General features: G+C 43.7%; 1 long non-coding RNA gene across 4 annotated transcripts in view; it reads left to right on the plus strand.

Moving 5' to 3' along the window:
• The window catches only part of LOC143836011 (uncharacterized), a 177,806-nt gene that overhangs the window by 36,556 nt on the left and 131,929 nt on the right, over nt 1–9,321 (plus strand). Inside the window, exon 1 of one of the 4 annotated variants that reach the window (XR_013230454.1) lies at nt 2,382–2,766. The exons of the other annotated variants lie outside the window; for them this stretch is intronic. This is a non-coding gene — a long non-coding RNA (uncharacterized LOC143836011). Of the gene's footprint in view, nt 1–2,381; nt 2,767–9,321 lie in introns of those variants that run through there. 4 annotated transcript variants of the gene reach the window in all.

The raw sequence follows: 9,321 nt of genomic DNA on the forward strand, positions 1-9,321 counted from the left end.
CAATACGGGGTGGTTTGCCAGTGCCTTCCCCAGTCATGACCGTTTACCCCCCAGCAAGCTGGGTACTCATTTTACCGACCTCGGAAGGATGGAAGGCTGAGGCAACCTTGAGCCGGCTGCTGGGATTGAACTCCCAGCCTTATGGGCAAAGCTTTCAGACGGCTGCCTTACCACTCTGCGCCACAAGAGGCTCTTTTAGTAGGTATCCACCTACTTGATGCTAATATTTGTGATGGGCTGGGGCAGTGAAATCAGATCTAGCAATTTCATGACTACATTACTGCTGAAGACAATATCAAAATCCAGAAGTCAGGGCACCGGCCACGTTAAACTCCTTCAGCAGAAACATTTTCTGTTTTCTATCCAGCTAGCAAGGGGCTTCTGAAAGGTACACCAAGCAAAAAGTAAAGAGCTAGGCTACAGAAAGCCATTTTGTCTCATTCAGAAGTGACTTACACCTGGCAGTCAAAACTATGCCCCTTGTATATCTACACAACTGTTTCATTCACTGGGATTCTGCCAAAACCTGCACAGAGGCCCATAAGTCCCAATAAGCAGGCCCTATAAAGTTTTGCAGCCATTATAATTCACAGTGCACAGTCCATCGTCTGACTATTCCCTCCTGATTAGTGATGTTATCACTGTGCCACCTTCAAAGTAGTGATTCATGGAGGAAGGGCTAGGCTGCCTTTAATGGGAGCTTCACAGCTTTGCTGATTTGTGTCTTTTCGATTTCTCTGGCACACAGCTTGAAAGGCACTTGTTGGGATCCCATTCGCTTACATGTGCCTAAGAATAAGCTTATCCTAGCATTTCTTGTTTCTTTTTCTTTTTGGAGGTTATTGTTGGTCTTGGTTTGCTTCATTTCCATTGCTGCCAATGCCAATTCTCTTCTTTCTTTTCTGCTACTTTACTGCAAAAATAACATGCACAAATAAGAATACTTAGGATAACCTCTCATAAGAGAGAAACAGCAATCAAATGGGGATATGTGAATTAGGGCAGGGGTAGTCAACCTGTGGTCCTCCAGATGTTCATGGACTACAATTCCCATGAGCCCCTGCCAGCAAATGCTGGCAGGGGCTCATGGGAATTGTAGTCCATGAACATCTGGAGGACCACAGGTTGACTACCCCTGAATTAGGGGACTGTGGATCAATAGAACATCTGCTTGGCATGCATAAGGTCCCAGTTTCAACCCTAGATATTTCCAGACAAAAAGGTCACTTGGTTGGTGCCAACCCCCAGGTGGCACCTAGGGATCTCCTGCTGTTTTACCTGATCCCCAGATGAACAAGATCAATTCCCCTGGGAAAAATGGCTGCTTTGGAGGATGGGCTTTATAGCATTATACTCCACTGAGGTCCCTCCCTGCCCCAAATCTTGCCCACTCCAGGTCCCACCTCCAAATTCTCCAGGTACTTCACAACCCAGAACAAGCAACCTTAGTGAGATGGAAGACCTCTGTCTGAAATCCTGAAGAAGTGATGCCAGTTAGAACAGACCTTAGTAGAACAATTGTCTGATTAACTATACAGTAGGCTTATGTGTTCAAACCATTTAGCTTTTGAAACTAGCCTCTTCCTAGCACTTTTCACCCTTTGTTTGAAGTTGTCTTTTATGGCCATGAGTCAAACTTAAGAAACAATAGGACTGCTTTCATAAAATAGTTCAAATTACATGTGAGATTCAAGACAAACAAACAAAAACCGATTGTACTCACCTGCAGGTCATGAGCAATGTGGGCTAGGCAAACAGTCTCTGAGCCCATCTTGCTTTATAGTGCAGTAAATGGACCATTATTACACACTTGCTGGGAGGGAATTCAGACCTCCTAACTTTCCCTGTGAGTAGACTACATTTTCTCAGCACCCACACAATAATATTTTGCACCTGGGAAGTGGGAAAAATCCTTTGTTCCACCTAGGGTGCCATAAGAACAACAATATGTGAACATAGGTCATAGGTTAGAAATAAGCAGGTAGAAGTTCTACTAGTAAGGCACTTAGTAGACCGTAGACACTCAGAAGATGACTTTACATTTTTTGTTCTGTCGGTGTTCCATCAACACAGATTCAACTATTTCGATGTTAAAAAATGGTTAATGCAGCATGAAGCATATTTCAAACACAGATTACAAACGTCCCCTCAAGGTTTGAATTATAAATGGGACTTGTTTTCTATAATAAATTGGATTCACCTAATAATGAACTTATATCTTTAAATGCACCATTAATGTGATATTCAGCCCAATGATAGGAGTTTAGAACAGAAACAGGTGACTGATTCTTTGGATGCTTGGAGCTGTTTCCAAGAGGTCTCAGAAGACAGGGGGGGGGGTGTTTAAAAGTGGTGCTTGTCTAGTGGTGAGTTAGCAATTTAATCTCAAGTAAATCTGTTTTCATTTTGATGTGCACTTGTAAACGTAATCGCCATAAGGGGGTGTTATGCATGTACAATACAGAATAGATGTTAGTTTGAATTTCACTCTATAATACTATGTAGATATTACTTTGTATTCTCCTGCATTGTAGGAACTGTACTGAGGAAGACATTTGAAACAGGCTTGTCTACTCTACTCTTGAGGTTGCCCTTTCTACTATGATGTGGTGGCACACACTAGAAGATTAAAGAAAGCAATGCAAGAGACTTGTTCTGATCTTTTTGATGATCTTTTTGACATATAAGTCACAGCATTCACATTGTATTGCCTACATCGGTCCTTTCTAATATCCAGCTGGAGATTGGCAACCCTAGTTCCTTCAGGTACCTTGATGTACTGAGCCTCAGTACAAGTGGAAAGGGGTTTGGAAATATCCAGGTCTTCTTCTGTCCTCCTTCCTGTTCCTTCTGATTTCTTTGAGTACTTCCAATGTGAGTGAGAGAGTCCTCCTCAGCTCTCTTCAGTATTAGTTGCAGTAGCCCTGAGAAGGCCTCAGAAACCCTGCCTACCTTCCCAGCATCTCAGAGCCTTGGCTGCTATGACCAGCCCTTGACTTTGGGGCAAGACCCTGCCAGAGACAAAACTGATGTCATCGTGAAACTTGCAACTCAGTTCTCTGCTGCTCCACACATTGAGTCCCTTCGGGTGCTTGTTCTGTCTCCTATTTCTTTCTGTTTGGTGTATTCTCCTGGGAAGCCCTGCAAAAGCATCTGCTTTTTCTTATATGTGCTGCTGGGCATGTCATGGGAAGAGAGTGCCAAGCCCTATTACTGATGCAGCTTTTTGCAGTGCTGTATCGCTAGACTGAACCTCTGGCACTTGGGCTCATCAACCAGAGGCATGCATATCCCTGTTAAAGAGCATGTGCCTGTGGGCACTGCTGAGGTTCCTTCTTGAGTTCTATGTCAGAGCCAGGGAGTGCTTCCATGCCTTGCAAAATGGTGCAGATACATTCTCTTCAAACGTTTGTGATTGCCTGGTTATACACACAACTGGGCTATGAGAAGCACACCTCTGATATCAGAAGTAGTAGTGGCAAGTGTGCAAATGAGAGAGTGCAACTATTGTCCATATGGAGCCCATGGCGCCCCCCCCCCCACTCAATCATGTTTGTGGCTTTTCAAACAGTAGGCAGCAACACAGTACGGAGAGGCAGACAAGAATGCAGGCTAAGAGTTAACCATCTCCAGGACAGCCACATCACTCTGATGCTTATGCCACTTGTGCTGGTTGGTTACCTATGCTATATATTTTCCCCTTCCTTTCAACACAGCACAAATTTTAGACATCTTCTCCATGGCTTTAAAAGTGAACAAAGGGGCTTGCTTTCCTCCTTCTCTTGCAAATAAATACCTGATAACAGAGATAACAGGCACTGCATAGTATCTGGAGGAATGCTGATAATGTGGAAGTGCTACCACAGCAAAGGCACTTGAAGTATATTAAATTGCAATGCTCAGGTCAGTTCAATTCACTGTGTTCATTAGCCCTTGTCGTGGGGACACTCTCCTCCTGTCTCTGACTCAGAAAGTGTTTCCAAGACTACAGGGCTTTGCTTTGGCTTGGTGGCCCAGCTGGGCAGCTTCTCTATATTTTTTGTTTATTTTCCTACAATAGCTTACTGCTGCATTTAACCAGATGCTTGTCTTTTGCTATCAGCAGTCTCTCTCGCCTGAGCTGTTCGGGAAAAAATTAGCATCATTTTCCTGGGAAGGAGTAGCGATAATGCCAAAGGACTATATAAAAAAAATGAAGGAAACCAGAGAGCAAGCTGCATGTCCCATTGCTATTTGCCTCACAATCTAATGCAAGATCAACAATTAGCTCTGTCAGATTAAAAGGCAACATGTTGAAAGGGCAAAACAAAATGTCAAGTAATACAGTTCCCTGCCTGGGTTTCATTGGTGTTGAACATTCAATATTGCACCTAATGTGCTAAGTGCTCCTAAAAATACCTTTCTGGGGAATATGGAACATTTCCCCTTACCAGAGAACTGGGCTGTCTGAAAGGCTCTAAAAGTCAATGGATGCAGAACCAAACTTGATCTCTCTGTTTGCCTTGTGTTGGGTATGTTCGGATCCAGTTCCAAGGAGATCTTAGTGAAATAATTCCTCTTGATTTAATGTCACTCCATGTTACTGATTTAGAGTGGCCACCCTCCAGGTTGGACGTGGAGTATTACAACTGACCTCCAGACAAAAAAGATCATTTTCCTTGGCAAAAATGGCTGCTTTGGAGGGTAGACTCTGGCCACATACATGCTGAGGTCTGTCCCCTCCCCCAAACCATCATCTTCCCAGGCTCCAGATCCAGTTTGGTGTAGTGGTTAGGAGTGCGGACTTCTAATCTGGCATGCCAGGTTCGATTCTGCACTCTCCCACATGCAACCAGCTGGGTGACCTTGGGCTCGCCACGGCACTGATAAAACTGTTCTGACTGGGCAGTGATATCAGCGCTCTCTCAGCCTCACCTACCCCACAGGGTGTCTGTTTCGGGGGAGAGGAATGGGAAGGCGACTGTAAGCTGCTTTGAGCCTCCTTCGGGTAGGGAAAAGCGACATGTAAGAACCAACTCTTCTTTTTCTTCTTCTTCTTCTTCTTCTTCTTCTTCTTCTTCTTCTTCTTCTTCTTCTTCTTCTTCTCCATTCCCAAATCTCCAGGAATCCCCCGAGTTGGTAAGCCCATTCACTGAGACTAGTTCTCACATATTTATAACACCCACTTAGGAAATGAAGGTCTGCTATTTTGCAAATCTGCTCTTAGAGTGCAACTAATCCTTATTCAAGGGGCTACAACAGCCATTTATACTCTCCACATCTGTCTTTCCATGCAAAAAGGAATTCCATTTTTGGACTGGTCTCTGCTGCAGCTACATTAACTGTAAAAGTAATGTGAAGATAGCAGCCATGTGTCATATATCAACGGATAATTCAGTCATGTAGCTGGAGGGTTAGGAAAAGATAATTTCCTACAGCTGCACCGCAATATTGCTCAGGAGGTGACTTATGAGAATGTGTGCCTCTTCCATGGAAGTCATCTGCAGAAACAAAATCCCAGACTACTTTCTAGGGATTGGCTCTCATGCTGAACTACGAGGAATGCTGATGGCTTTTTCCATTGTCAGAAGAAGAGCACATGTGTCTAGAGAAACTGATTTGCAGCATATTACTCTCCTCAACAAAGTCCAAAGCTGTCCTCTAACTATGGAAAAGGAAGGCACCTTAGGCATCAAAACCTTTCCTGAGGGAAAGTGGATAGGACAAAAGCTATTGTATTTACTTGTTGGGGTTGGGCTGAATGTACAGTTTGCAACTACTCATAGCTAGTTTCATTTCTGAATAAAATGACAAACTATTGAGTTTCTAGAGAGCCAGTTTGGTGTAGTGGTTAGGAGTGCGGACTTCTAATCTGGCATGCCGGGTTCGATTCTGCACTCCCCCACATGCAGCCAGCTGGGTGACCTTGGGCTCGCCACGGCACTGATAAAACTGTTCTGACCGAGCAGTGATATCAGGGCTCTCTCAGCCTCACCCACCCCACAGGGTGTCTGTTGTGGGGAGAGGAATGGGAAGGCGACTGTAAGCCGCTTTGAGCCTCCTTCGGGTAGGGAAAAGCGGCATATAAGAACCAACTCTTCTTCTTCTTCTTCTTCTAGAACAGCTGCAATGGGGACAGTCATAGGATCCAAGCCAGGGTATGCAGGAAAAGGGAGCTAAATCCTGCCCTCTCCCATGAGTCTGTGTTCTAATTCTGAAAGCTACCAAAGGTGAACCAAGCTAGGAGGAAAATGCTGAAAGGAGTATAGTTTGGTACGGTATTGGGGGAGGGTGGGAGGGTTTATCACTCCTGACTTTACTTTCTATTGTTTAAAATTAGGGACTCTAGATTGCCTCAGCTTTATTTGCACAGTAGCAGGAGTCTGTGTCTCTTCAGGGAAAAATAACAGCTCAAAGGGGCAATCTGAATATTGAAAAGAGCGTTGTTACCACCACCATCCCATTGTGTTCCCTTTACCTTGCATTCAAATATGGCCAAGCATAATTTCCTTGGAGCTCTCTTCAATCCATTACTTAAGTTGCACAGCTGGTGTATGTCTGGGACATTTAGAATCTCAAAATATATTGATGAAAAAGGGGAGCTCAATGCCAAGTGAATGTCAGGCTTGTCAAATATTGAATGCTACATTCTCTGTTGATATTCAGAAGCTCTCTAAATATCATGGAGCCTCACAGCAGGTCAAAAGCTGTGTGCAGAGGAGGGAAATGTTACAGTGTCCGGGTGTGGAGGAATCAGCTTTTGATTAAAACCAATCTACGAACCAGTCCACCTTAACAGGAATGATGAACATTGCTTTCTGCAAAAGTCAGGGATTTTCAGGTAGATTTGTGTTCATTTTCTCCTCCGGTTTGGGTGGGCTTTTCAGAATAGAAACATGCTTATGTCAGCGGGCTGAGAAGAAAGTGGAAGCATTCATTTGCCTCTTTAAAAAGAACTTTCTTGCATGTGTTTTAAAACATATGAAAAACTCTATGCATAGAGTTTTGTGGGATTTAAACAAATAAACTCAGTTCCTGATACCTTTAATCGTAGATCTGTCTTCCTAGATCAAACCTAGTTCTCTCTACATTCAAGGAAGACTTCCCCCCATCAAATGGCCCACCAAGGAACCACTGCGAGTTTGCCATCAGCCCTTCATGTGCTTTTCAGAATATTCTAGGTGGATACTTAAAGGACTGCCTACCTCTGTGGTTGTCACTTCAGGCTCTTCTTTCTAGTTCTTGCCTTCAGAGGTATGGTGAGTAGCCATGAGGGTCAGAGAAGTAGTAGTCCCCTGTCTACAGATTGTCCTTCTCTTGCTAGGATGAAGCTTTTAAAAATGTCAGCAGTTTTTCCACTAACTGAGGCAAAATATGTTTTTCTCTCCTAAATTCTTGCTTGTCAATTGCACTATGGTTTGAACTGGTTGCTGCTGCTTTAGTTGTTGTTGCTGCAGTCTAAGTTTTGAAAATTTTTATTTGACCTGATTGATTTTGCTTTTTGCTTTAATTTTGCTGTTTATTGTGTATGAATGCAGCTTTATGAATTAAATTATATACTATTGCAAACTGTCTTGGACACATGCCAGTGGAGAAAGTCTATAAATATGCTAAATAAATTCCAGTAGGCCTTGATCTACATATGAAACAAAATAAGGGGGAAATGGAGGGCAGTAGACTTTTGAAGTATTGAACTAGGCTTGCCAGCTCCAGCCAGGGAAATTCCTGGAGATGTCAGGCTGGTATCTGTGTGTGTGTGTATGTTGGGGAGGGGGGGGGGTGAAGTTTGTGGAGAGATTTCATCTAGAATCTATGATACACCACAGATGTGCCATTTTCTCCAAAGGAAATGATCTCTGTGCTCTGGAAAACTCCAGGCTAGTCTGGAAGTTGGCAACTCTAGTACAGGAAGCAGATCTGCCCACAACCTTTCCCCCTAATGTTCTGGCTTTTTACTTCTTATTTGGAGGACATTCTGAAATGATATTCCTGTCTGCAGTAGGCAGTTGTACTGTGCATTCTATCACTGTTGTATGTATAGATCAGGCCTCTGTTCAGTCAAGGCACAAGCTTGAGTGTCTTGGAGCTCAATGTCATAGAATCATAGAGCTAGAAGGGCCAAACAGGCCATCTAGGTCCATTCAGCACACATAGGGCAATGTACTTTCAATGTGCTTTTGCAGCTGAATTTTTTTGTGCAGAACAGGAAAATCTACTTCTAAAGTGCATTGATAGTGCATTATCTAATGTGTGCAGAATGGGTCCTAGTCCAGCCCCTTGCTCAATGCAGAATCAGCCTAAAGCACCCATGAGAAGTATCTGTCCAGCTGCTGCTTAAAGATTGCCAGTGAGGGGTAGTTCACCACCTCCGTAAGATGATTCTACTGCTGAACTACTCTGACTGGGAATCTCCCCCCTGATATCTAGCCAGTACCCATTCTACATGTAGTTTAAACTCATTACTGTGGGTCCTCTCCTCTACTGTCAACAGGAAACACTCCTTGCTTTCCTCTAAGTGACAACCTTTCAAATACTTAAAGGTATCAACCATATTCCCTCTCAACCTCCTCTTCTCCAGGCTGAACATTCCCAAATCCCTCAGCCTTTCCTCATGGAGCTTGGTCCCCAGGCCCCAGATTTTCCTTGTCGTTCTGCATTGTCTCAATTTTGTCCACGTCCTTTTTTAAGTGAAGCCTCCAGTACTGCACAGATGCAGTCTGACCTGTGTGGTATACAGTAGGACTTATGACATCTTGTGATTTTGATGTGATGCCTCTGCTGATACAGCCCAAGACTGCATTTACCTTCCTTATTGCCACATCACACTGTCTGCTCATATTTAGCGTACAGTCCACAAGTACCCCAATATCTCATTCACTCTGCTGCTCACCTCCCTCCAGTCTGTTGAAATGCCATCGACAACTAGTCTCTGGGTGCTGTTTCTAAACAGTTCCCTACCCATCTATCATCTGATGTGACTTGAGGAGCTGTCTTTCTTACATAAGTTTTGTAGGAGGACAGAGGCTGTGCAAGGGCCAGATCAGCTTGTCTCACTGAATCCCATGATAATTTTCCAAGGACCTTCAAAATTCTCTGGGATCCAATGTAAAAATCAGTAGTCAACCTTCCTAACACTTCCTACATCTACCCTAATCCAGAAAAGGGCAACTTATTCCTTCGTGAAGACTTTTTGCTTCATAGGGCTTGTTATTTAATTTTTTAAAAGATAACATATTGTAGAATTAAATATTAAAAGCTATGACAATGTCTTCATCACTATGACCCAAGTCCAAGCCCTGCAGACCCCGAATTGTTGCAAGTAGTATGGAGGCCACCTGGCTC

Source organism: Paroedura picta, chromosome 4 (assembly GCF_049243985.1).
Source record: "Paroedura picta isolate Pp20150507F chromosome 4, Ppicta_v3.0, whole genome shotgun sequence".
NCBI lineage: Eukaryota > Metazoa > Chordata > Lepidosauria > Squamata > Gekkonidae > Paroedura > Paroedura picta.